Here is a 22,162-nt window from a genome sequence, read left to right as displayed (position 1 = left end):
GAAAGTTTCCATTTCTCAACGGCACAGAACCCTCCAGAATCGATTCTACCACCTCACTTTCCCTTTCTTACTGTATTCCACCCCCCTCTCCCCGAAAAGATCATTATACACTATTCCTGACGTTTATTTAGGCCATCCTTTAAAAATTATGGTAAAATACATGTAACATGGGCTTCCCAGGTGACTCAGTGGCAGAGAACTCACCGGCCAATGCAGGAGGTCCTGGTTTGATTGCTGGGTTGAGAAGATCCCCTGGAGGAGGAAATGGCAACCCACTCTAGTATTCTTGCCTGGGAAATCCCATAGACAGAGGAGCCTAGTGGGCTATAGTCCATGGGGTTGCAGACTTGGACACAATTTATATATATATAATTGGACACACACACACACACACATATATATATGTGTGTGTATATGTGTGTGTGTGTGTGTGTGTGTGTGTGTGTGAAATGGGCTGTTTGCTGTCATTCTGTTTGTGTAGCATTTGGCTGAGAATCTATGTCTCTAAGGAAGCAGAGTGCTGGGTTGGGAAGATCTCCTGGAGAAGGAAATAGCAGCCCACTCCAGTATTCTTGCCAGGGAAATCCCACGGTGGGGTCGCAAAAGAATAGGACACAAATTAGTGAGAAAACAGCAGCAACATATGTGACAGAATGTTACCAATTTAATCTTTTTTTAAGTGTATAGATCAGTGGCATTTTTCTGACTACTGCTGCTGCTGCTAAGTCGCTTCAGTCGTGTCCGACTCTGTGCGACCCCATAGACGGCAGCCCACCAGGCTCCCCCGTCCCTGGGATTCTCCAGGCAAGAACACTGGAGTGGGTTGCCATTTCCTTCTCCAATGCATGAAAGTGAAAAGGGAAAGTGAAATCGCTCAGTCATATCCGACCCTCAGCGACTCCATGGACTGCAGCCCACCAGGCTCCTCCATCCATGGGATTTTCCAGGCAAGAGTACTGGAGTGGGGTGCCATTGCCTTCTCCGTTTCTGACTACAGTCTTTATCTTATGTTGGGGTATAGGAGATTTCCAGTACTGTGTTAGTTTCTGGTATCCAGCACAGTGGTTCAGTTATTCATATATATATATATGAATATATACATATACTAGCATGTGTGTTATGTATATGTCGCCAGGCCAGTGCTATCAAATACATTCACATTGTTTTGCAAGCATCACCATTGCTCATGTCTAGAACTATTTTCATCTTCCCAATCTGAAACCCCATAGTGATTTTTAAAATTAATTTTATTGAAGTACAGTTAACGTATCGTGTGTTCATTTCTGCTGTACAGCAGAGTGACTCTGTTATACATACATGTAGCTTCTTTTTTAAGTCTTTTCCCCTATGCTGTATCCCAGGGTATTGAATGTAATTCCCCGTGCTATACAGTAAGGACTTTGTTCATCCATCCTATATATAATAGCTTACAATCTGCTAATTCCAGGCTCGCAATGCATCCGCCTCGCTTCCTTTTGGCGACTACAAGTCTGTTTTCTACTAAGCTGTGGAAACTCTCTCCTCATTAAACAGTCACTCTTCACGCTCCCTTCCTCCCAGCCCCTCCCCTCCCCCAGCCCCTGGAAGCCACACTTTCTGTAGCTATGGATTCAGACTGTTCCAGGAACCACATATACATCGACTCACGCCATGTGGATCCTTTGGCGTCTGTTTTATTTCACTGAGCACAGTGTTGAAGAGTAGCCAGAATATGCCAACTCCCAAATATTCTAGTTCCGTTGCGTTGATCTGAAGGCCATTGAGAACAAATGGACAGGAGAAAAGCAAAGCTCCCTATATGCCTTGATTTGCCTAAAAGCAGGACATAGCCTTGGAGGAATAGCGATATTCCTCCTCCCTTCTCTAGCAGGAAAGACAAAAGTTATTCATCAGAGACAACTTTGGACCCCATGAGCCAGGAATCTACCTAACACTTTCCCAACTGGACTTTATCTGCCATGAGTCAAACTTCCCACAGTTTGACCTTGGATGCCTGAAACCAGTCTCCTTTGTCCCGCTATTTCTTCTGAAGCTTTTCTTCTTTGCTGAAGACCTTTGGGAGCCACAGTTCTAAGTCATCTCTAGGAGGTACTCATTTTTCCTTGGTCTCTCCCAGGTATATACAGGAGGCACCCATATTAATAAACTTGCTTGTTTTTCTCTTGTTCATCTGTCTTTTATTACAGGGATCTCAGCCAAGAATTCAGAGGTATAGAGGCAAAATTCATTTTCCTTCCCTACAGTGTCCTCAAGATTCAGCCCAGGTGTGGAATGAGTTACAGTTTCATTCCTTTTTAAGGCTGAGTAAGATCCCATGATATTGATAAACCACATATTAGTGAGTCCTTAACTCATCTGGAACCATTTTATGAGTTTATTCTAAATGGCAATATTTTATGCCTCCAACATTTAATGTCATGGGATGAGAAAAACACACATCCTATCTAACCAGTGTGTTTGGAGATAGAGGACTTCCCAGGTGGTACTAGTGGTAAAGATTCCACCTGCCAACGCAAGAGATGCAAGAGATGTGGGTTCAATCCCTGGGTTGGGGAGATCCCCTGGATCAGGACATAGCCACCCACTCCCCTTCCCTGGAGAATCCCAAGGACATAGGAGACTGGTGGTCTACAGTCCATATGGTTGCAAAGAGTCAGACACACACACAAAATTTGGCATGCACAAACACACAGAGTTACAATTATCTGACAAATGGTATGTGTTGAGCTGGCCAAAAAGGTTTGTTTGGGTTTTTCTGTAACATCTTTTGGAAAAACTCAAACAAATTTTTTTGCCAACCTCGTAAGTGGTGATATCTACAGGAATATGTTTCCTTTGCAGGGGCAAAAGTTTATTTAATGGGATTTAAGGACAGCACAGAAAAAACCAAAAGCCTTCCATTTTTACCTCCAGAATATTATAACTCAGCTGTTGTATTTGCTTGTGGTTTGAAAGATCATCACATGTACATGTGTGGACATAATGTAGGTTAGAGTATACCTCTCTGTACAAGGTCAAGTCATTTCCCCTTTGAAAAGGTCCAGCGGGAATATCTGCAGGTCCCCATGTGGTGATTATCAATAATTTTGCAGTGGTTCAGTACGCATTGCTCAATGAAGGACCCTGGGGGAAATTGAAGCAGAAAACAGAATTATTGGAGGGCTGGTTAAACAAGACAGCTGCCTCTATACGCTTAGAAATGAGAGCGCTGTAGTTAATCCTTGCTGTGTGAACAAGTGGACACAGCCCACGCAGCGAATTTCCCGGCAGAATGTCTACAGTATCGAAAGTGGAAAAGTAAACTCAAAAACGACCCCAACATGCATAGCATCACTGGTAGCTTTTCAGAGATGGTGTGAGTGATCCAGGTCATCGTTTTAAAAACTCCCTTGTGACTCTGGTGTCTTCTAGGTCGAGAATCTCTGGCTAAACAAAGACTATAAACACAGGTCTTTTGAATTCTGATTGTAGAAAAGGTAAAGAAAAAAAAAAAAAAAACACATTGAATTTCTCAGCATCCGCCAAGAGAAAGATGAATGCTGTTCCTGCTGCTAAGTCACTCCAGTCGTGTCCAACTCTGTGCGACCCCATAGATGGCAGCCCACCAGGCTCCCCTGTCCCTGGGATTCTCCAGGCAAGAACACTGGAGTGGGTTGCCATTTCCTTCTCCAGTGCATGAAAGTGAAAAGTGAAACTGAAGTCGCTCAGTCGTGTCCGACTCTTAGCGACCCCATGGACTGCATCCCACCAGGCTCCTCTGTCCATGGGATTTTCCAGGCAAGAGTACTGGAGTGGGGTGCCATTGCCTTCTCCAGATGAATGCTAGGGGAAACTAAAGGAAATCTGTGAACCCAAACAGAACAAAGAATGTGTTTATAAATGTGACTGCTTGTTAAGTATTCATAGAAACTTCCTGTGTGATATATAAAGGATCAGTTTTACAAAATAGTTTTTAATGGGGAGGGGGGTGGAACCAGTGAGAAAAACAGTTTCCACTTCTTGACCTAAAGTCAATTGACTATGGAATTTGCTTCATTCTGGTATGGTTGCTCCAGAAATGTTCTCAGCATAAATCAGTGATAAAAGTTGTCTTTATCTATAAAATGGCATACCTCTTTCCACTCAACTGTAATAACTATATGGAACTTGGAAAGTCTGTAGATTTAAAGGCATCACGATCAGAGCTAGCAAACCAATGTGTTTTTAATGAGTCTTTGCTTCTTTACCAAAGGTTTTTGATATGTGGTTGGCTTTAAAGGATACCTCAGAAATTGGCAAGGTAAAAAAAAAAAAAATACACAGTATGATAGAGAATTATGTTACCATAGCTTATTTTCAGTATGATGGAGTGCTTCTCTTAAGAAGCAGGCAAAATGCAATCTCTGTGGGTTCCATTAATTTGGCATGATATTTATCTGGCTAATTGTGTTTTGTATCTGGTTAACTGTGTCCAATAAAAACTAATTGTGTGCTTTGAATACACTTTAAGTATTTTTAGGATACCACCTAAGAATTTGGGGCCACCATTTCACATGCTAAATATGCTTCTGTGGGAAAAAAAATAATAAAGTTCAAGTAATATAGCTTTGTTTAAAGCCCCCAGATTTAATTAACAGATTATTCTGCAAACTGTTACTGTGAAGATAAGAGCTAATGGAAAAAGGCACAGCTGTATATGTATGCACACACACACACAACCCTTTGGAGAAGGGATAGGCTACCCACTCTAGTATTCACGGGATTCCCTGGAGGTTCAGATGGTAAAGAATCCGCCTGCAAAGCGGGAGACCTGGGTTCGATCCCTCGGTTGGGAAGATCCCATGGAAGAGGACATGGCAACCCACTCCAGTATTCTTGCCTAGAGAATCCCGTGGACAGAGGAGCCTGGCGGGTTACAGTCCACGGGGTTGCAAAGAGTCAGACATGGCTGAGTAACTTAGCACACAGGTAGCATACACATAACAGATTCATCTTTGTATATGTGATACATGTGTCAAAAAAGATGGGATCATCCCAAGATTATTATAACATCTCACTGAGAATTCAGCACAGATATCTATACATACTGATACATTAGCCCTTATTCTTTCTGAGTCCATCCTGAAATGGAAGAAAGAATGTAGCAGTGAAAAATCTTTGAAAAAAAAAAAGATACATAGAAGACCACCTTGGATAGCTGAAGAGTAACTCTTTGGGGCATAATATAACATGTACATCTTCAGCTAAATTAAGGAGGAAAATACTTTGCGTCTTTGGGAAGATGCTTGAATTGCAAAACAGCATGTTTTTTTTAAGTTAAATATATATATATATATATACATTTAGTTATTTATTTTATTTTGATGGTGCTGGGCCTTCCTGGCTGCACATGGCCTTTGTCCAGTTCTGGCAAGCAGGAGGACTTCCCCCTAAATTGGGGTGTGCAGGTTTGCCACTGTTGCGGCTTCTCTCGTTGCAGAGCGTGGTCTCTGGAGCCTGCGGGCTCAGGAGCTGTGGCTCCCAGGCTTAGCTGCTCTCTGGCCTCTGGGATCTTCCTGGACCAGGGATGGAACCCATGTCCGTTGCTTTGGGAGGTGGATCCTTAACCACTGGACCACCAGGAAAGCCCCAAGGAGCAGCTCTGATAAAGAACCGTTTTCCTCCCCGCAAGCCAGCTTGGGATGAGTAACACAGTAAGCGTGTAGGAGTGACTTGGCCTTGGGCATCTTACCAGCCTTGAGGTCCAGTCGTGTAGTAGGCACTCGGGAAGCGTCAGCTCAGGAAGTGAAGGTACTTTAATAGTAAACGTCCATGCGGAAGCTGCAAGCTACCAAGGGCAAGCATACCGAGGCAACCTTGTGTAAAGAAGCAGGATCGCTGTCTCCTCTGAGTCCACGGAGCAGCAGGCTATCGGCTTCTTTTGCAGCGTCTCCTTCATCACAGCCTTAGGCAGTTGCCAATGGCAACCAGAGCTTCCCAATCCACATGCCGATGGCATTCCATCCTGAAAATCTCTTTCTGTGACTCACTGGCCCCACCTGCATCTATCATCCTTGGAGCAAGGGTTGTGAGATGATCAGACATGGTGCTCTAGGATGGAATAGAGGTCGCGCCGCTTGCCCCCAGGCTGACTCTGCTGGGCTCTTTCTTATAGGAGAAAAAAAAAAACCAAAAACATAACTCGTTAGATTCACAATGTCTCATTTGGGGGTTGGAGAAGGCAATGGCACCCCACTCCAGTACTTTTGCCTAGAAAATCCCATGGATGGAGGAGCCTGGTAGGCTGCAGTCCATGGGGTCACAAAGAGTCGGACATGACTGAGCGACTTCACTTTCCCTTTTCGCTTTCATGCATTGGAGAAGGAAATGGCAACCGACTCCAGTGTTCTTGCCTGGAGAATCCCAGGGACCGGGGAGCCTGGTGGGCTGCCGTCTATGGGGTCGCACAGAGTTGCACACAATTGAAGCAAGTTAGCAGCAGCAGCAGCATTTGGGGTTAGTGGTCGTGTAACAGACGGGGGTGTAAGGAAGTTTGCAGATACAAGAATGTAGAGAGGTTTTCTGAAAGTGACTGTTCGTTCATGGTGGTCCCAAAAGAGAACTAGGGCCAGTTTTTTTTTTTTTAATTAATTGTAATTTTTTATTTAAGGATCGTTGCTTTGCAATGTTGTGTTGGTCTCTGCTGTCCAATGAAGTAGATTGGCTGAACATATACATATATCCCCTTCCTCTTGAGTCTCCCTCCCACCCCCGATCCACCCCTCTGGGTCATCACAGAGCCCTGCACTGAGTCCTGTGCTATAGAGCAGCTTCCTACTCGCCGTCTATTTTACACACGGTCCTGTATATATGTCAGGGCTGCTTTCTCAGTTCATCCCACCCTGCCCTTCTCCCACCGCATCCACGTGTTCATTGCAGTGCTATCTCTAATAGCCAGGACCTGGAACCAACCTCAGTGTCCATCAACAGATGAGAGCACAAAGCAGATGTCCAGTTCAGTTCCGTCGCTCAGTCGTGTCCGACTCTTTGCGACCCCATGGACTGCAGCATGCCAGGCCTCCCTGTCCGTCACCAACTTCCGGAGCTTGCTCAAACTCATGTCCATCAAGTCGGTGATGCCATCCAACCATCTCATCCTCTGTCGTCTCCTTCTCCTCCCACCTTCAATCTTTCCCAGCATCAGGGTCTTTTCCAATGAGTCAGCTGTTTGTATCAGGTGGCCAAAGGATTAGAGCTCCAGTTTCAGCATCAGTGCTTCCAATGACTAGTCAGGACTGATCTCCTTTAGGATGTACATACATATGATGGAATATTTCTGAGCCACAAAAAAAAGAGTTAAATTGGGTCACTCACAGAGATGTGGGTGTCAAAGAGGGTGAATTAAGTCCAAAAGAGAAAAACAAAGGATGTGTATTAACACACCTACATGGAATCTGAATTCATGGTACATACCGAGAGGGCCAGATAGTTTTCATGGCTGGTCCAGAGATGTGTCCTTGTTGAGTTTCTTTCAGATGTCAATCATTTCAGATAAACTTAGTTCCTGGTCTTGTGCTTGAAATGCAGATTCTTGGAGATGCTCAGTCGACTGAACAGAGACTATTCTTAAAGATGAGAGGCCCTGGAATCCAAAATATGTAGGAAGCAGACTTTGGGGTTAAAAGCCCCAAAGACAGCCTTCATTTATAACAGTTAACAGGAATTCAGAGTTTCTCCTCCATTACCCTTTCTAGCTGAAGATTAAAAACACTAGAAAAACGCCTTTACTTCCCAGTGGTTTAATCATTACTTACTCAAAACATTTTTGCCTAAAAATAAAAAATTTTCGTAAGTGGAGATCTTTATTCAGAATTGAAAATACATATAATATGAAAAATCATAGTAAATTGTATGCAGTAGATCATAACGGATGTTGAGATACATCCCCTTATTTAGTCCTTAACGTAACCCTTTGTAGAAAACAGAACTTGGCGTGTTTCTGTTTATCATTCATCTGTCCGTATGCATCTGCTCCTCTCTGTCATCCATCCACCTAAATGTGTTTCTCTTTTTCTGTGCCCCCTCCCCCCGCCCCCTTCCCAATCATGTGAGAGGGAAAACGCGTTTCCCCTCCACTGTCTTACAATCTGTTTATAGAGGCTTGTGAATTAAACTGACAGAAGATGGATTAACAGGAGATAGGCAGGTTTCTTTACTGATGCTAATGTTTTTATGTGCATGAGGGTGTCACAGAAAGAAGGGAAAACCCAAAGACGTGATTATACGGGGGTCTGGGGTATGATTTATATACGACCTTAATGGAAGATGATGAATTAGTGGCTCAGCTGGTAAAAAACAAACAAACAAACAAACAAACAAACCCGAGACACAAGAGACGTGGATTCAATCAGTGGGTCAGGAAGATTCCTCTGGAGAAGGATATAGCAAGCCACTCCAGTATTCTTGCCTGGAGAATCCCACGGACAGAGGAGCCTGGCGGGCTACAGTGTACAAGGTCGCAAAGAGTCGGATATGACTGAGTGCCCAGGCAGGCATGCAGGACTGGACAAAGAAAGAGATACTTGGGCTCCCTCCCAGGGCTGGTGAACTGTAGGCTCCCTCCCAGGGCTGGAGAACTGTGGGCTCCCTCCCAGGGCTGGTGAACTGTGGGCTCCCTCACAGGGCTGGAGAACTGTGGGCTCCCTCCCAGGGCTGGTGAACTGTGGGCTCCCTCCCAGGGCTGGTGAACTGTGGGCTCCCTCCCAGGGCTGGAGAACTCTGGGCTCCCTCACAGGGCTGGTGAACTGTAGGCTCCCTCCCAGGGCTGGTAAACTGTAGGCAGAGACCTTGCAGTGGTGGTTCTTAGTAGCCAGTGCTAGTGAGTGCTAGTGAAGGGCTCTTTAGGAAGCTTGTTATGCAAGCTAAGAGTTGTTGGCCTCTTCTGGTATGGGAGAGGAGAATGCCTTTACAGATGGGAATTTATGTCACCTTCCCAAAGGGAAATTTATGCCCTGCTCTCTTGGTGGCTCAGATGGTAAAGCATCTGTCCACAATGCGGGAGACCCGGGTTCAATCCCCGGGTTGGGAAGACCCCCTGGAGAAGGAAATGGCAATCCACTCCAGTACTATTGCCTGGAAAATCCCATGGACAGAGGAGGCTGGTAAGCTACAGTCCATGGGGTCGCAAAGAGTCGGACATGACTGAGCGACTTCACTTTCACGTTCATGCCCTGCTCTCAGGCAGAAAGGGGTCAGGCAGAGACTTCTTCCAGCTTCTGATGCTTGATGCTCTGTTTCTTTCATCTCAAATTTATCCTTATGCCAAAGCAGCATGTTTGGGGGTGCATATAGTCTGATCTGTCTGCCCATTCATCCATCCATCCGTTCATCCATCTACCCATGCATCCATATATCTCTCTATCCATCCATCCATCCATCCATCCATCCATCTATCCACTCATCCATCTGTCTGTCCGTCCATCATATCTATATATCTATCCGTCCATTCACCTACTTTACTCTATCGTCTGTCTGTGCATTTACGTATCCATCTATCAGTGAATTCAAAAGCTTTGGCTCCTACAAAATAGGTATATGCTTACAGATGCAAAATTACTATGGGGATGCTTGGATCCTGACTCTCACCGGATATAGCGAGACTTATTTCTATCACAAGTGTCTGCAGAACTGAGAACTTAACCCAATAGCGATTAGGTAAAAGAACTTGAAAAGTAAATCTTGTTTCCTGTCTCCTGTGCAGTGCGTCTTTGGTACATCACTTTTCCCTGTTATTTTGAATTTTTAGAATTAAGAAAGGTTTGCTTCCTCGGGCTTTAGGGATATGGTGACAAGAACCGCTCAGTCGTGACTCTTTGCAACCCCATGGACTGCACAGTCCATGGAATTCTCCCCGCCAGAATCCTGGAGTGGGTAGCCTTTCCCTTCTCCAGGGCATCTTCCCAACCCAAGGATTGAACCCAGGTCTCCCAAATTGCAGGCAGACTCTTTACCAGCTGAGCCACACGGAGAGCCCAAGAATACTGGAGTGGGTATCCATTCCCTTCTTCAGTGGATCTCCCTGACCCAGGAATCAGACTGGGGTCTCCTGCACTGCAGGTGGATTCTTTACCAGCTGAGCTATCTGGGAAGCCCACAGTGACATGAACGCATCAAGATCAACTTCTCATCTTTCACTTGTTCCTGGGCCACAGTTTCCCCTTCTCCCAAAGAGAGAGGAACACAGAGATACTCAGAAGGAGAAGGAGTGCATGACGCATGATATATATTGTACCAAAGTGTGGACCAATGGAACCACAGAGTCGCTCAGCCATGCCCTTGACAAATAGCGTGTAGCTCTAAGAAGAAGCTGTGAGTGCCCGTTGTGTTTTAAACCCCCCATTCCTGGAAACCTACTTTCTCAGCTCAGCTTTTACTCTGTGGCTCCTGCTCGGCTCCCTGTGAGCAGATCATGCAAGTCACCAGGGCACAGCGGCTCGTCCAACCTTTTCTGCCTTGCCAACTCCGCTGTCTTGACCCACTTCTCGGCCCTGAGGTTGAAAATAGCTCTGCCCCATTTGATGCAGAAGAAAGGCGTGCTAGGCGCTCTGGAGAAGAGGACAACGCTTATGCAATAAGATGTATGTTCCACTTCTTTCTCCATCCACCTAGCAGTGGTGTCCTGGGTCACGTGAGTGGAACATCAACTTTGTACTCAACATACGTAGCACATTATTGCTGTCTCTGTGAGACACAGTGCTGATGCTCCTTTATGGTGAGCATGACTTGCTCATGTCCTGAGACAAATGTCATCATCCCTCTTTGTGGTAAGAACTATTTTTCCCCGCTAAGGGAAATTTCTGGCTAAAACCCTCTTGTTGGTTTTGAGTGAATTATTTTTTTTTTTACTAAGTAGGGACTTCCCTGGTGGGCCACTGCCTTATAATCTCCTGTTCCTTGAATGCTGCCAGCGCAGAGGGCCTGCATTGCATCCTTGGTCAGGAAACTGGATCCCACATGCCACAGCTAAGAGTTTCCATGCTGTAACTAAAGACCTCACCACAGAGATCAAAGATTCTGCAGGCCACAAGTAAGATCTGGCACAAGCCACATAAATAAATGTTTTAAAAAAAAAAAGAAAAGAAGAGGTGGAAATAATGTTCGTCTTTACTGATTTCACAAAGACAGTTTGAGCTTGAAAAGAGCATTGGGTGTGAAACCGTTTTCCCATGGTTCAAAACCACATTGACTCATATTATTGACACTTGATGCGCGGGGTTAAGTGGAAAGCCCTCAGGCATCTTAGCGTTTGAACGTCAGTCTGTTCAGACATCCCGCCACACTCCACAGGGGTTTCCCTGGTGGCTCAGTTGGTAAAGAATCCGACTGCAATGTGAGAGGCTCGGCTTCGATCCCAGAGTCAGAAAGATCTCCTGGAGAAGGGCATGGCAACCCACTCCAGTGAAGAATCCCATGGACAGAGGAGCCTGGTGGGCTACTGTCCAGGTGGAAAAGTGTCAGACAAGACTCAGCAGCTCAGCAGGAGCATGAATGAATACCACACTCCACGGTTGAAGTCTATTCAGGAGAGTCTTGCCACAGAAAGTATGGTCCAAACATGGACAAGCTTCTAGCATCCCTGGAGAGAGAGCACTGGAGATGCTCTCAGGTTCTGCCCGAAAGCTGCTGAATCCAAATGCTCCTTGCAGTGACATCTCCAGGGACTCAAGGCACAGGAGAGTTTGAGAAGCCCAGAACACACTGTCTCCACGGAATGAATTCCTCCCTTGCCTGCACGTGGTGCTGACCGTGAGGATATTTCCTGGGTGTTGAGAGGACACAGAAAGTGTTTAAAAGCGTTATCACTTCCCCAGGCACTCAGCCTTTTTCGGGGTGTGCGTATGTGTATTAGTCACTCAGTCGTGTCCAACTCTTTGCAACCCCATGGACTGTAGCTCACCAGGCTCCTCTGTCCATGGGCTTCTCCAGACAAGAATACTAGAGTGGGTTGGCATTCCCTTCCCCAGGGGATCTTCCCAACCCAGTGATCAAACCCAGGTCTCCCGCATTGCAGGCAGATTCTTTACCAGCTGAGCCACCAGGGAAGCCCAGATGGGAGCCCTTGGGAATCTTATGAAGCCTATGAACTTGCTTGCCATCATTCTCCATGCAAGATTACTGGAGTGGGTTGCCAGTCCCTTCTCCAGGGGACCTTCCCTACCCAGCAATTGAACCAGGGTTTCCCACATTGCAGGAAGATTCTTTACTATCTGAGCCATTTAAATGTGATCAATTCAGGACTCTTGAGAGTTCCTTGAACAACAAGGATATCAAACCAGTCAGTCTTGCAGGAAATCAATCCTGAATATTCATTGGAAGGACTGATGCTGAAGCTGAAACTCCAATCCTTTGGCCACCTGATGCAAAGAACTGACTCATTGGAAAAGACTCTGATGCTGGGAAAGATTGAGGGCAGGAGGAGAAGGCAGCAACAGAGGATGAGATGGTTGGATGGCATCACCGACTTAATGGACATGAGTTTGAGCAAACTCCGGAAGATGGTGAAGGACAGGGAAACCTTGAAGTCCATGGGGTCACAAAGAGTCAGACACAACTGAGCGACTGAACAGCAGCAACAAATTCAGTTGAACCATGGGCTTTGTTCTTTGCATCTCAGGGTCAAGTAAGCAAGGTGATGATTTGTATGCTGAATTGAGACTTTTGCTCACTTTCTCATAAGACTTATCCAAACTGTCAACACTTAGATGGAGTGAGCTGGTGGAATTCTTGAGGGTAGATTTGCAAGCAAAGTGAAAATTGTCAAGAATGGTTAAAAGCATGCAGAGAAAAAAAAAAATAGCATTTTCCCTGAAGGTCTTTGGGCTTATAGGGCACAAAAATGTCTGTCAGTAAAACCTCACCAAGGTTTAAATGAAAACATAGTCATTTTCAGTGTTTATGTGTTTAAAGCAAAAGTTTAAAATTTCCTTTTCAGAACCCATTGCTTTTGTCCTGGGAAAATATAGCCTAATTATACATCACTTAGACATGGTGAATTTGATGACGGCCTATTTGAGCGTTCAGAATCTTTGTTCAGAATTCTGGGCCATCACTTTGACAATTTTCTCCCGATGAAGAATCCATTTACAGTTATTTATCTGGGCACCGTAAGCACATCTACTGCCTTGAAAGCGAAAGAGAGAATTTATACTTTCCACACATACACGCGCCAGAAATGCCTTCAAGATTAGATAAAAGAGAAATTGCATTAAACCACAGAAGCTCTTTGCAGGGTGTTCTTAACTGAAGCAGGCTAGAGAAAGGAAATGTGTGACGTCTCCACTGTCTTCCCGTCATTCCTTTCTTAAAATTTTTGTTTTGGGTGGGAGTGCAGTTGATTTATAGTGCTGTGTTGGTTTCAGGGGTGTGGCCAAGTGAATCAGTTTATACACATACATACATTCACTCTTTTTTAAGATTGCTTTCCCATATAGGTCATGACAAAGTGTTGAGTGCCCTGTGCTATACAGTAGATCCTGTTTCTTTTTTTTTTTTAATATTGAATCAAATCATCAGCCTAAGTCAAGGACCTCAGATATGCAGATGACACCACCCTTATGGCAGAAAGGGAAGAAGAACTAAAGAGCCTCTTGATGGAAGTGAAAGAGGAGAGTGAAAAAGTTGGCTTAAAGCTCAACATTCAGAAAACTAAGATCATGGCATCCAGTCCCATCACTTCATGGGAAATAGATGGGGAAACAGTGTCAGACTTTATTTTTTTTTTGGCTCCAAAATCACTGCAGATGGTGATTGCAGCTATGAAATTAAAAGACGCTTACTCCTTAGAAGGAAAGTTATGACCAACTTAGACAGCATATTAAAAAACAGAGACATTACTTTGCCAACAAAGGTCCATCTAGTCAAGGCTATGGTTTTTCCAGTGGTCATGTATGGATGTCAGTGTTGGACTGTGAAGAAAGCTGAGTGCAGAAGAACTCATGATTTTGAACTGTGATGTTGGAGAAGACTCTTGAGAGTCCCTTGGACTGGAAGGACATTCAACCAGTCCATCCTAAAGGAGGCCAGTCCTGGGTGTTCATTGGAAGGACTGATGCTGAAGCTGAAACTCCAATACTTAGGCCACCTGATGTGAAGAGCTGACTCATTGGAAAAGACCCTGATGCTGGGAAAGATTGAGGGCAGGAGAAGGTGACGACAGAGGAAGAAATGGCTGGATGGCATCATCAACTCAAAGGACATGGGTTTGGGTAGACTCTGGGAGTTGGTGATGGACAGGGAGGCCTGGTGTGCTGTGATTCATGGGGTCGCAAAGAGTCGGACACGACTGAGCGACTGAACTGAAGTCAAGGAAGTCAGAAAGAGACAAAGCTGCCATATGATATTCTTTGCATGTGGACTCTGAAATATGGCTATTCCCTTCATTCCAAGTGTTAGCACTATCAACCACATGCCCCTCCTTCCAAACATCCTCAAGGCATTTGCCTGTCCTTTCACAGACCAACATGACAGTCCGGAGTCTTGTGAACAGTACAAGATGCCAGGATTCCTGGGGGGAAAAAATCCCTGTGCCTTTTGACCTATCAATTCCAGAAAGAAACTGAGCCCCCACTATGGGGTCTAAGTATGCTGTCTCCTTGAAGGCAGCGAAATGGAATGAAACGTGGCATGTTAGTCGCTCAGTCATGTCCGACTCTTTGTGACCCCATGGACTGTTAGTAGAAAAACACAAACCTTTTGGCCAACCGAATACATATGAAAAATATGCAATGCTTATGGCATATATACTCTGTACATATATGCTACATATATACATTACAAAGATAATTTTTTGTTTTTATTAAAGAGAATATTTTTGATGTACTTTTGAAACATTATATGGATTAAAACAATGGTGATATACATTATACCCGTGTATATTACATATACATTATATGTATATAATGCATTACATATGCATTGATATATACATCACCATTGCTTAATTCATATGTTATAAATAAGTACATCTAAAATACGCTCTTCGTTTTACTTATACATATATATGAGAATAGGGCTTCCCAGATGGCTCAGCAGAAAAAGAATCTACCTGCCAATGCAGGGGACGTGGATTTGATCCCTGGGTCAGAAAGATCCCCTGGAGGAGGAAATGGCAACCCACTCCAGTATTCTGGCCTGGAGAATCCCATGGACAGAGGAGCCTGGTGGGCTACAGTCCATAGGGTCACAAAAGAGTAGGGAAAACGTTAGGGACTGAACAACAACAAAATATGTAACTCTTATACATGAATTTATATATATGTATACATACCCTGCCCCACACATAAAGTGTAGCTAACATAAACTGCTTTGTAATTTATATGTGTATTACAGAGCAGCATATATCAGCAGCATATATCATACAGTTTCATAATATCATAGGGATTAAAACCATCACCGATCATGATTTTTCTGTAGGTTTATAGTTCTATTTCGTGAGTTGTTTCTGTAACTTGTTTTTTTTTTTTTGCTAGTTCTGCTGAAACGAATGAATCTCTGAAATGATTCTGACATCTCACCTTTGAACCTGTCTCCCGGAGCAATTCAAAATAGCGTGGCAGAGTCTCCACACAGTCCTGATTCTCCTATTCAACACACAACCTGTTCTCTGCAGCACCAAATCAGAGATGCTTCAAACAAATATTGCCTGTTGAAGAACAGAGAATCAGAAATTGATTGGTATGCAATTACGTGTCAGGGAATAAAATATATTACAGTAGATTTGCAAAGCATGGTGTTTTTCTAGACGCGTGCTCGCTGCATTTTAAAAAACCGTGAGGCTGTCATGATATGGAATTTATAAAATGTGATACTTATTTCTGGTAAATAATCTACTGCTCTGTTTTTCGCGTGAATATGCTTAAGAGGTGAAAGGCCAACCTCATATTTGTATGGAGCAGTTGCTGTTGGAAATTTTTCTTTTTTCCCCCTCTGTGCTTGAAGACAGAGAGGTTTAGTATGTAGAGAAGACGCCATACAACTTAGGGGCAGGCAGATTTGGTATTCAGTTCTCTTTCTTCCTCATTGCCTGGGTGATCTTAGGTGATTTATTTACCTTTGTAATCCCCTTGTGTACCTCAAAAATGGAGACAGGCATATAAACCCTCCTGGTCAAGGTACAAATTCCTGGCACCACCTTCGTATATCTTCATACGTAGCACTGCATATGCATTAGCTATATGTATACATATACGAACTTCCCTGGTGGCTCAGACAGTAAAGCATCTGTCTACAATGCGGGAGACCCGGGTTCGAGCCCTGAGTTGGGAAGATCCCCTGGAGAAGGAAATGGCAATCCACTCCAGTACTATTGCCTGGAAAATCCCATGGACAGAGGAGCCTGGTAGGCTACAGTCTATGGGGTTGCAAAGAGTTGGACACGACTGAAAATATATATATGCACATACATATAAAATACACACATGTTATATATATATGTACATTTTGTGTGTGTGTGTGTGATATACTATACATAGTGGGTGTATGGCTAAGTGGGCAACACAAATTCGGTGTCATTTAAATTTAGTTTCTCTGCTATAAGTTAGAGTCATCCACTCAGCAGGTAAAGCAGTTAGTCAGCCAGTTTAGTTGCTCAATCGCGTCTGACCCTTTGCGACCCCATGGACGGCAGCACGCCAGGCCTCCCTGTCCATCACCAACTCCTGGAGCTTGCTCACTCAGGCCCATGAAGTCGGTGATGCCGTCCACCCATCTCATCCTCTGTCTTCTAGGAACTGGAAGGACAAATGGTCACGGGGCCAGAGGAGTTAAGGATGTGAGTGACAGACGAGGTGAAGACCATGGAGACACTCTAAAGGCCGATTAACGGGGCCATCTTGACTTGACATCAGGGCTCACCACGTGGAAAATGACGGCCCACGTCATCCGTTTTCTGCATTTTTCGGCATAGTCACATTTTTTCCGTAAATGTCCCAATTTGCAAATGTTGGCAACTGACTCGGTTAAAGGAGAGCATTTGTATGTGATACCAGCACACGGGGAATTGCAGCAGAAACACCATTCCTTTGAGCAAGAGATGGCTCACAAGCTACTTGGTTTTGATTGTTAATCTTCCTCCACCATTCGGATGGGGGTGGAACCCACCACGGAGCTTGTTAGAAGGGCACTTCTCAGAACACCCCCTTGTCCCACGGAACGGGGAACCCTGGGGTTGAGGCACAGCATTGGCCTTTTAACAACCCGAAGACCTCACTGCCAATGCAGGGAGTGTGGCTTCAGTATCTGGTCAGGGAGCTAGGATGCCACATGCTGGGCAGTGCGGCCAAAATATTAAAAAAAACATAAATCAAAAAAATAAATTTTTAACAAACCCTGTAGGTCAAAATCTATAACCTAAGCCCAGTGGGCCAGATCTGAACCACCGTCTCCCTCTTCACAGCCATAAACTAAAAATGGATCTTCTGTTTTTAAATGGCAGGGAAAACAGATAAAATCAGAAGAATCATATTTTTTTTTGTAATTGTAACAGAATATTGCATTGAAATATTTGATAAGGCCAGGAAACAACAACAAAACTGGAAGTGGAAAATCTGTCACTTCTACTTGATACTGCTAAAGCTCATATTTATAACACCCAGCTCTCCATTTTTTAAACAATGGCTTTACTTCCTGACTGCTTCCTTCCCGAAACACATATGTTTCTTTCTCTATTTCCAATCCAGTGGGTTATATAAATTCCCAAAGTGAAAAGAACCTGGAAAAGCCAGAATTTCCACAGAGAAAACCTTGTAACTGAGGGATCCATTGAGAACACACTGGAACAGGATATCCCGTATTCCAAGTGTTTTTTATTCTCTCCGTCAGATAAAAGTGGGAAATTCCAGCCAACTGCCTGAAAAATCACCTCTGTCGGCCAGCAGCCTTGAAACAGATTTTAAATTGGGTTGATGCACAAAAAGCCCTTGAGATTTAAATGTGTATGATTCTTTGAAAGCTATACATATACCAGAGGAATTTCTCCAGAGTAGGGTGTGACAGATAAGACACACTCCAGCACTTCTCTGTCAACCTTTTGGTCATATTCTAAAGAGTCTGGCTTGCAGGTGCAAACGCAGCCTTACGTGGGAGGCATGTATCAGTCCTATGTGTTCAGCACATCTATAAACACAATAGGATTCCAGGTGGCTCAGTGGTAAAGAATCCGCCTGCCAATTCAGGAGCCACAGGGGTTGTGGGTTCGATCCCTGAGTCTGGAAGATCCCTCTGAGGAGGAAATGGCAACTCACTCCAGTGTTCTTGCCTGGAGAGCCCCATGGACAGAGGAGCCTGGCGGGCTACAGTCTGTGGGGTTCCAAAGAGTTGGGTACAAGTGAGCGGCTGAGCACAGAGCAGATAAACATAACAGTAACCAACCTTGTTAAACTGTCACTTAGAGGGTAGGTCTGAATATACATAAAGGAAGAAAAATCTCTTATCCCACTTCCTCATTTATCGTTTTCTGAGTCACCACACATCAGTTCTCAAGCCTTAATAGAGACTTTTATTATTAGTCAGAGCAGAAAGTCGGTCAGTTTCTTTCTGATGGGAAAACTATTTTCAAAAACCTAAGATTGTTCATGGGGTCGCAAAGAGTCGGAGACGACTGAACGACTGAACTGAACTGAAGATTGTTTTGCTGCCCAATTTAAAAAAAACACATTTCGCAAGACTTAATGCTTTCGTGGATGGAACCCAGGACTGATGTTGAAAAGCAGTGGTAATCTTGAATTAATAATTAACGTTTTCTTTGCCCTGTTTTATCCCTTTTTATTACATAAAGAATATAATGCTTCTCTTCGTCTTGTCTTCATTAAAAAGCCATATTGCATTGCAACAAAAACCTATGGAAATTATCAGGCTCTGAAAAGAACGTGGTGCAAGAGATGCCCAAATTGAATATGTAGAATGTAGAATCATGATTCGTTTTACATTTGCCGGATATAAACCTATGAAGAAGACATATCTTCAGCTTAAAATAAATTCAACTAATTTAACATTTGTAATGCCGTTCTTTACAAAGTCTTTCTTCATTTGTGTGAACAAAGTGGGCTGCTGTCAAACTCTTTATGGGAGGCTTGTTCACCTTTGGAGGCAGAGTTACTAAGCAGTAATCAAGGAATTGGAAAGCAATTCATGAATTGCCTGCCAGCGATAACAAACTACAGAGTTTATTGGGTTGCAGCTGTGTTCACTACTGTAATAGCTCTTATTCATATTATTCAGGCTCTTATAGGATGAATGATTCCGTCCTTCCCACATAGCACTGTGTTGCAGGATTTCACAATCTGCCCATTTTAGAAGTAACCTAAAATTATCTCTCCTTTTCTCCAACTTCTCTTTTTGATGCCTTCTTTTTTTCCCTACCTTAATAGGTACATAGTAAAATATTTGTTCCTTTGAAGTAGTATTTTATTCCTAATAAAATTTTAAAATGAGGTGAATTTCACAAGTCGATTGTACTAAATTAACAAGGATAGATATTGGTTCCACTTGTAAAGTAGATTTTAATTTTATTATAGGGCAGAGCCTTGAGAAAAAGGAATTAAATTTGTTTAGTTTAAATGCGAAGCAAAAGCAAGACTGATTTAATTTAAAATAAAAGAGTTGAGGGTCATTGTAGTTTAATCAAAATACTATGTGATTGAAGTTATACTTGCAGCAACATCTGCCTAGCTGTCTTCAGACAATCAATCCTGTTGACAACAGAGACAAGCAAAGAGATCAAATACATCAGAAAACCATCAGGAGTGTCAGAATTTTCAAAGCTGTCTTAATGGGATGCAAAACTCTGCTGATAAAGGAAAAGACTGGTAAACCAGTAAGGTGTTCTGATCACAAAAGACACCATCAAGAGAGTAAAAAGGCAAGCCACGGACTAGGAGATGATATTTACAGCATTTTGAAGTCGTAAATGTGTTGTATCCTCAATATAGAAAATATTCCTAAAAAAATCAATAAATAAGGACTAACAAGGCAGTTGAAAAGTGGACAAGAGGTTTGAACTAGCAACTCACACTTTGGACATCCAAATGCCTAATGCAGCCATGAAAATGATACTCAGGCTCAATCAACATCAGGAAAACTTACCTTAAAGCTATAATGAGAGACATCCACCTAGGCACCACAACGGCTAGCATAGACAGGCTGACGTCAGAAAGTGCCGGCGAAAATACAGAGCAAGTAGAACTCACTGGTAACACTTTTAGGAGGAGTTCTGAATCAGTGCAAGCTTTGGGGAAACTGGTCTTATCTGTGAAAACTGACTGTAGGTAGGTATATACGTGACCCCGTTCTTGACATCAATGTGTACTTAATCACTTTAAAAGATTGATTCCAGAATGTTCATAGTATCACTGTTCATTAAAGCCAACACGAGGAAAGAAGCCAAATAGTGTCAACAGTCGAATGAATGAATGTTCTGAACCGTGCTTAGTCGTTCAGTCGTGTCCGACTCTTTGTGATCCCATGGACTGTAGCCCGCCAGGCTCCTCTGTCCATGGGATTCTCCAGGCAAGAATCCTGGAGTGGGTTGCCATGCCTTCCTCCAGGAGAATGAATGAATACATTGACATATATTCATGTAAGAGAATATTGCATGGAACTGCACCATGAATGAGCCACTCCATGCAACAACATTAACAGATCTTATAATATTACATGAAATAAGCTAGATGGGGTAATAAATGGGCTTCCCTGATGGCGTGGCAGGTAAAGCATCAGTCACTTCAGTTGCTCAATCATGTCTGACCCTTTGTGACCCCATGGACTGCGGCAGGCCAGGCCTCCCTGTCCATCACCAATTCCCAGAGTCTACTCAAACTCATGTCCATTGAGTCAGTGATGCCATCCAACCATCTCATCCTCTGTCGGCCTCCTTCTTCCGCCTTCAATCTTCCCCAGCATCAGGGTTTTTTCCAGTGAGTCAGTTCTTCGCATCAGTGGCCAAAGTATTGGAGTTTCAGCTTCAGCATCAGTCCTTCCAGTGAATATTCAGGACTGATTTCCTTTAGGATGGACTGGTTGGATCTCTTTGCAGTTCAAGGGACTCTCAAGAGTCTTCTCCAACACCACAGTTCAAAAGCATCAATTCTTCAGTGCTCAGTTTTCTTTATGGTCTAACTCTCAAATTGATACATGACTACTGAAAAAACCATAGCTTTGACTATATTCACCTTTATTGGCAATGTAATGTCTCTGCTTTTTAATATGCTGTCTAGGTTTATCATAGCTTTTCTTCAAGGAGCAAGTGTGTTTTAATTTCATGGCTGCAGGAGGCATGGATTTGATCCCTGGATGGGGAATATCCTCTGGAGATGGAAATGGAAACCTACTCCAGTATTCTTGCCTGAAAAATTCCATGGGCAGAGGAGCTTTGTGGGCGACAGTTCATGGGGTCACAAAGAGTCGGACACCACTAAGCGACTGAACAGGCAGAGTATCCATGGAAATAAATGTTGTACGATTCCATTTATGCAGAGTTTAGAAACAGGCAAAGGGAATCTATGGTATTCAAATGTAGGGAGCAGTTGTTTTTGGCCTGGGGAGTGGTAATTATCGGGAGGTCTTTGGAAGATGCTCCTCAGATGTAGGTCATGCTTGGTTTTTTAGCATCGATGGTGATGACATGTCTGTGTTCACATTGACATCATTCATTCGCCCACACAGTCATGATCTGTGCAGCTTTCTTCAATACATCATCCGTCAGCCAGAAGTTTATTGACTTCTCAAAACCCCTTGATGAAGACATCTACATCTTCGATCAAAGGACTGGCTTTGAATTAAATCAACTCTAGTCTGTCGTGAAACAAAGGTAAACCGAAATCTCTATGAGATTTATTTTCTCTTCATTTTCCACCCCCACCCCCATCTCTTTCTTTCCTGCCCACTGGGGTTTTCTCTTCCCTTTTAGCAGCAGCCAGCATTACGAGGGTAGAATGTACCATTTTCCAGAGGCTGTTTGCCATGTCACCTGATTTTCAGCTCATTTCTGTCCTCATGAAAATGGGTGACACTTGGTGTGCAGAGAGATTTTCAACTAATGTGCGTAGAAGACTTGAGATGTGTACATACACTCTGTTCTCCCTTGGCTGGCTTCAGTAACGGAGATGTTTTTTCATAATTCGGTACTTTTTAAAAATTTTTACTCTTAATC

The 22,162-nt window shown here is 43.6% G+C and overlaps 1 long non-coding RNA gene across 1 annotated transcript in view; it reads left to right on the top strand.

The window, feature by feature from the left end:
* The window catches only part of LOC113887783, a 146,216-nt gene that overhangs the window by 31,107 nt on the left and 92,947 nt on the right, over positions 1–22,162 (top strand). Inside the window, exons 2-3 of the long non-coding RNA XR_003509827.1 lie at positions 15,486–15,690; positions 21,676–21,820. This is a non-coding gene — a long non-coding RNA (uncharacterized LOC113887783). The remainder of the gene's footprint in view (positions 1–15,485; positions 15,691–21,675; positions 21,821–22,162) is intronic.

The sequence above is a fragment of the Bos indicus x Bos taurus genome, chromosome X (assembly GCF_003369695.1).
Source record: "Bos indicus x Bos taurus breed Angus x Brahman F1 hybrid chromosome X, Bos_hybrid_MaternalHap_v2.0, whole genome shotgun sequence".
NCBI classification, from domain to species: Eukaryota; Metazoa; Chordata; class Mammalia; order Artiodactyla; family Bovidae; genus Bos; species Bos indicus x Bos taurus.
This window is presented reverse-complemented; position numbering and strand designations above follow the sequence as displayed.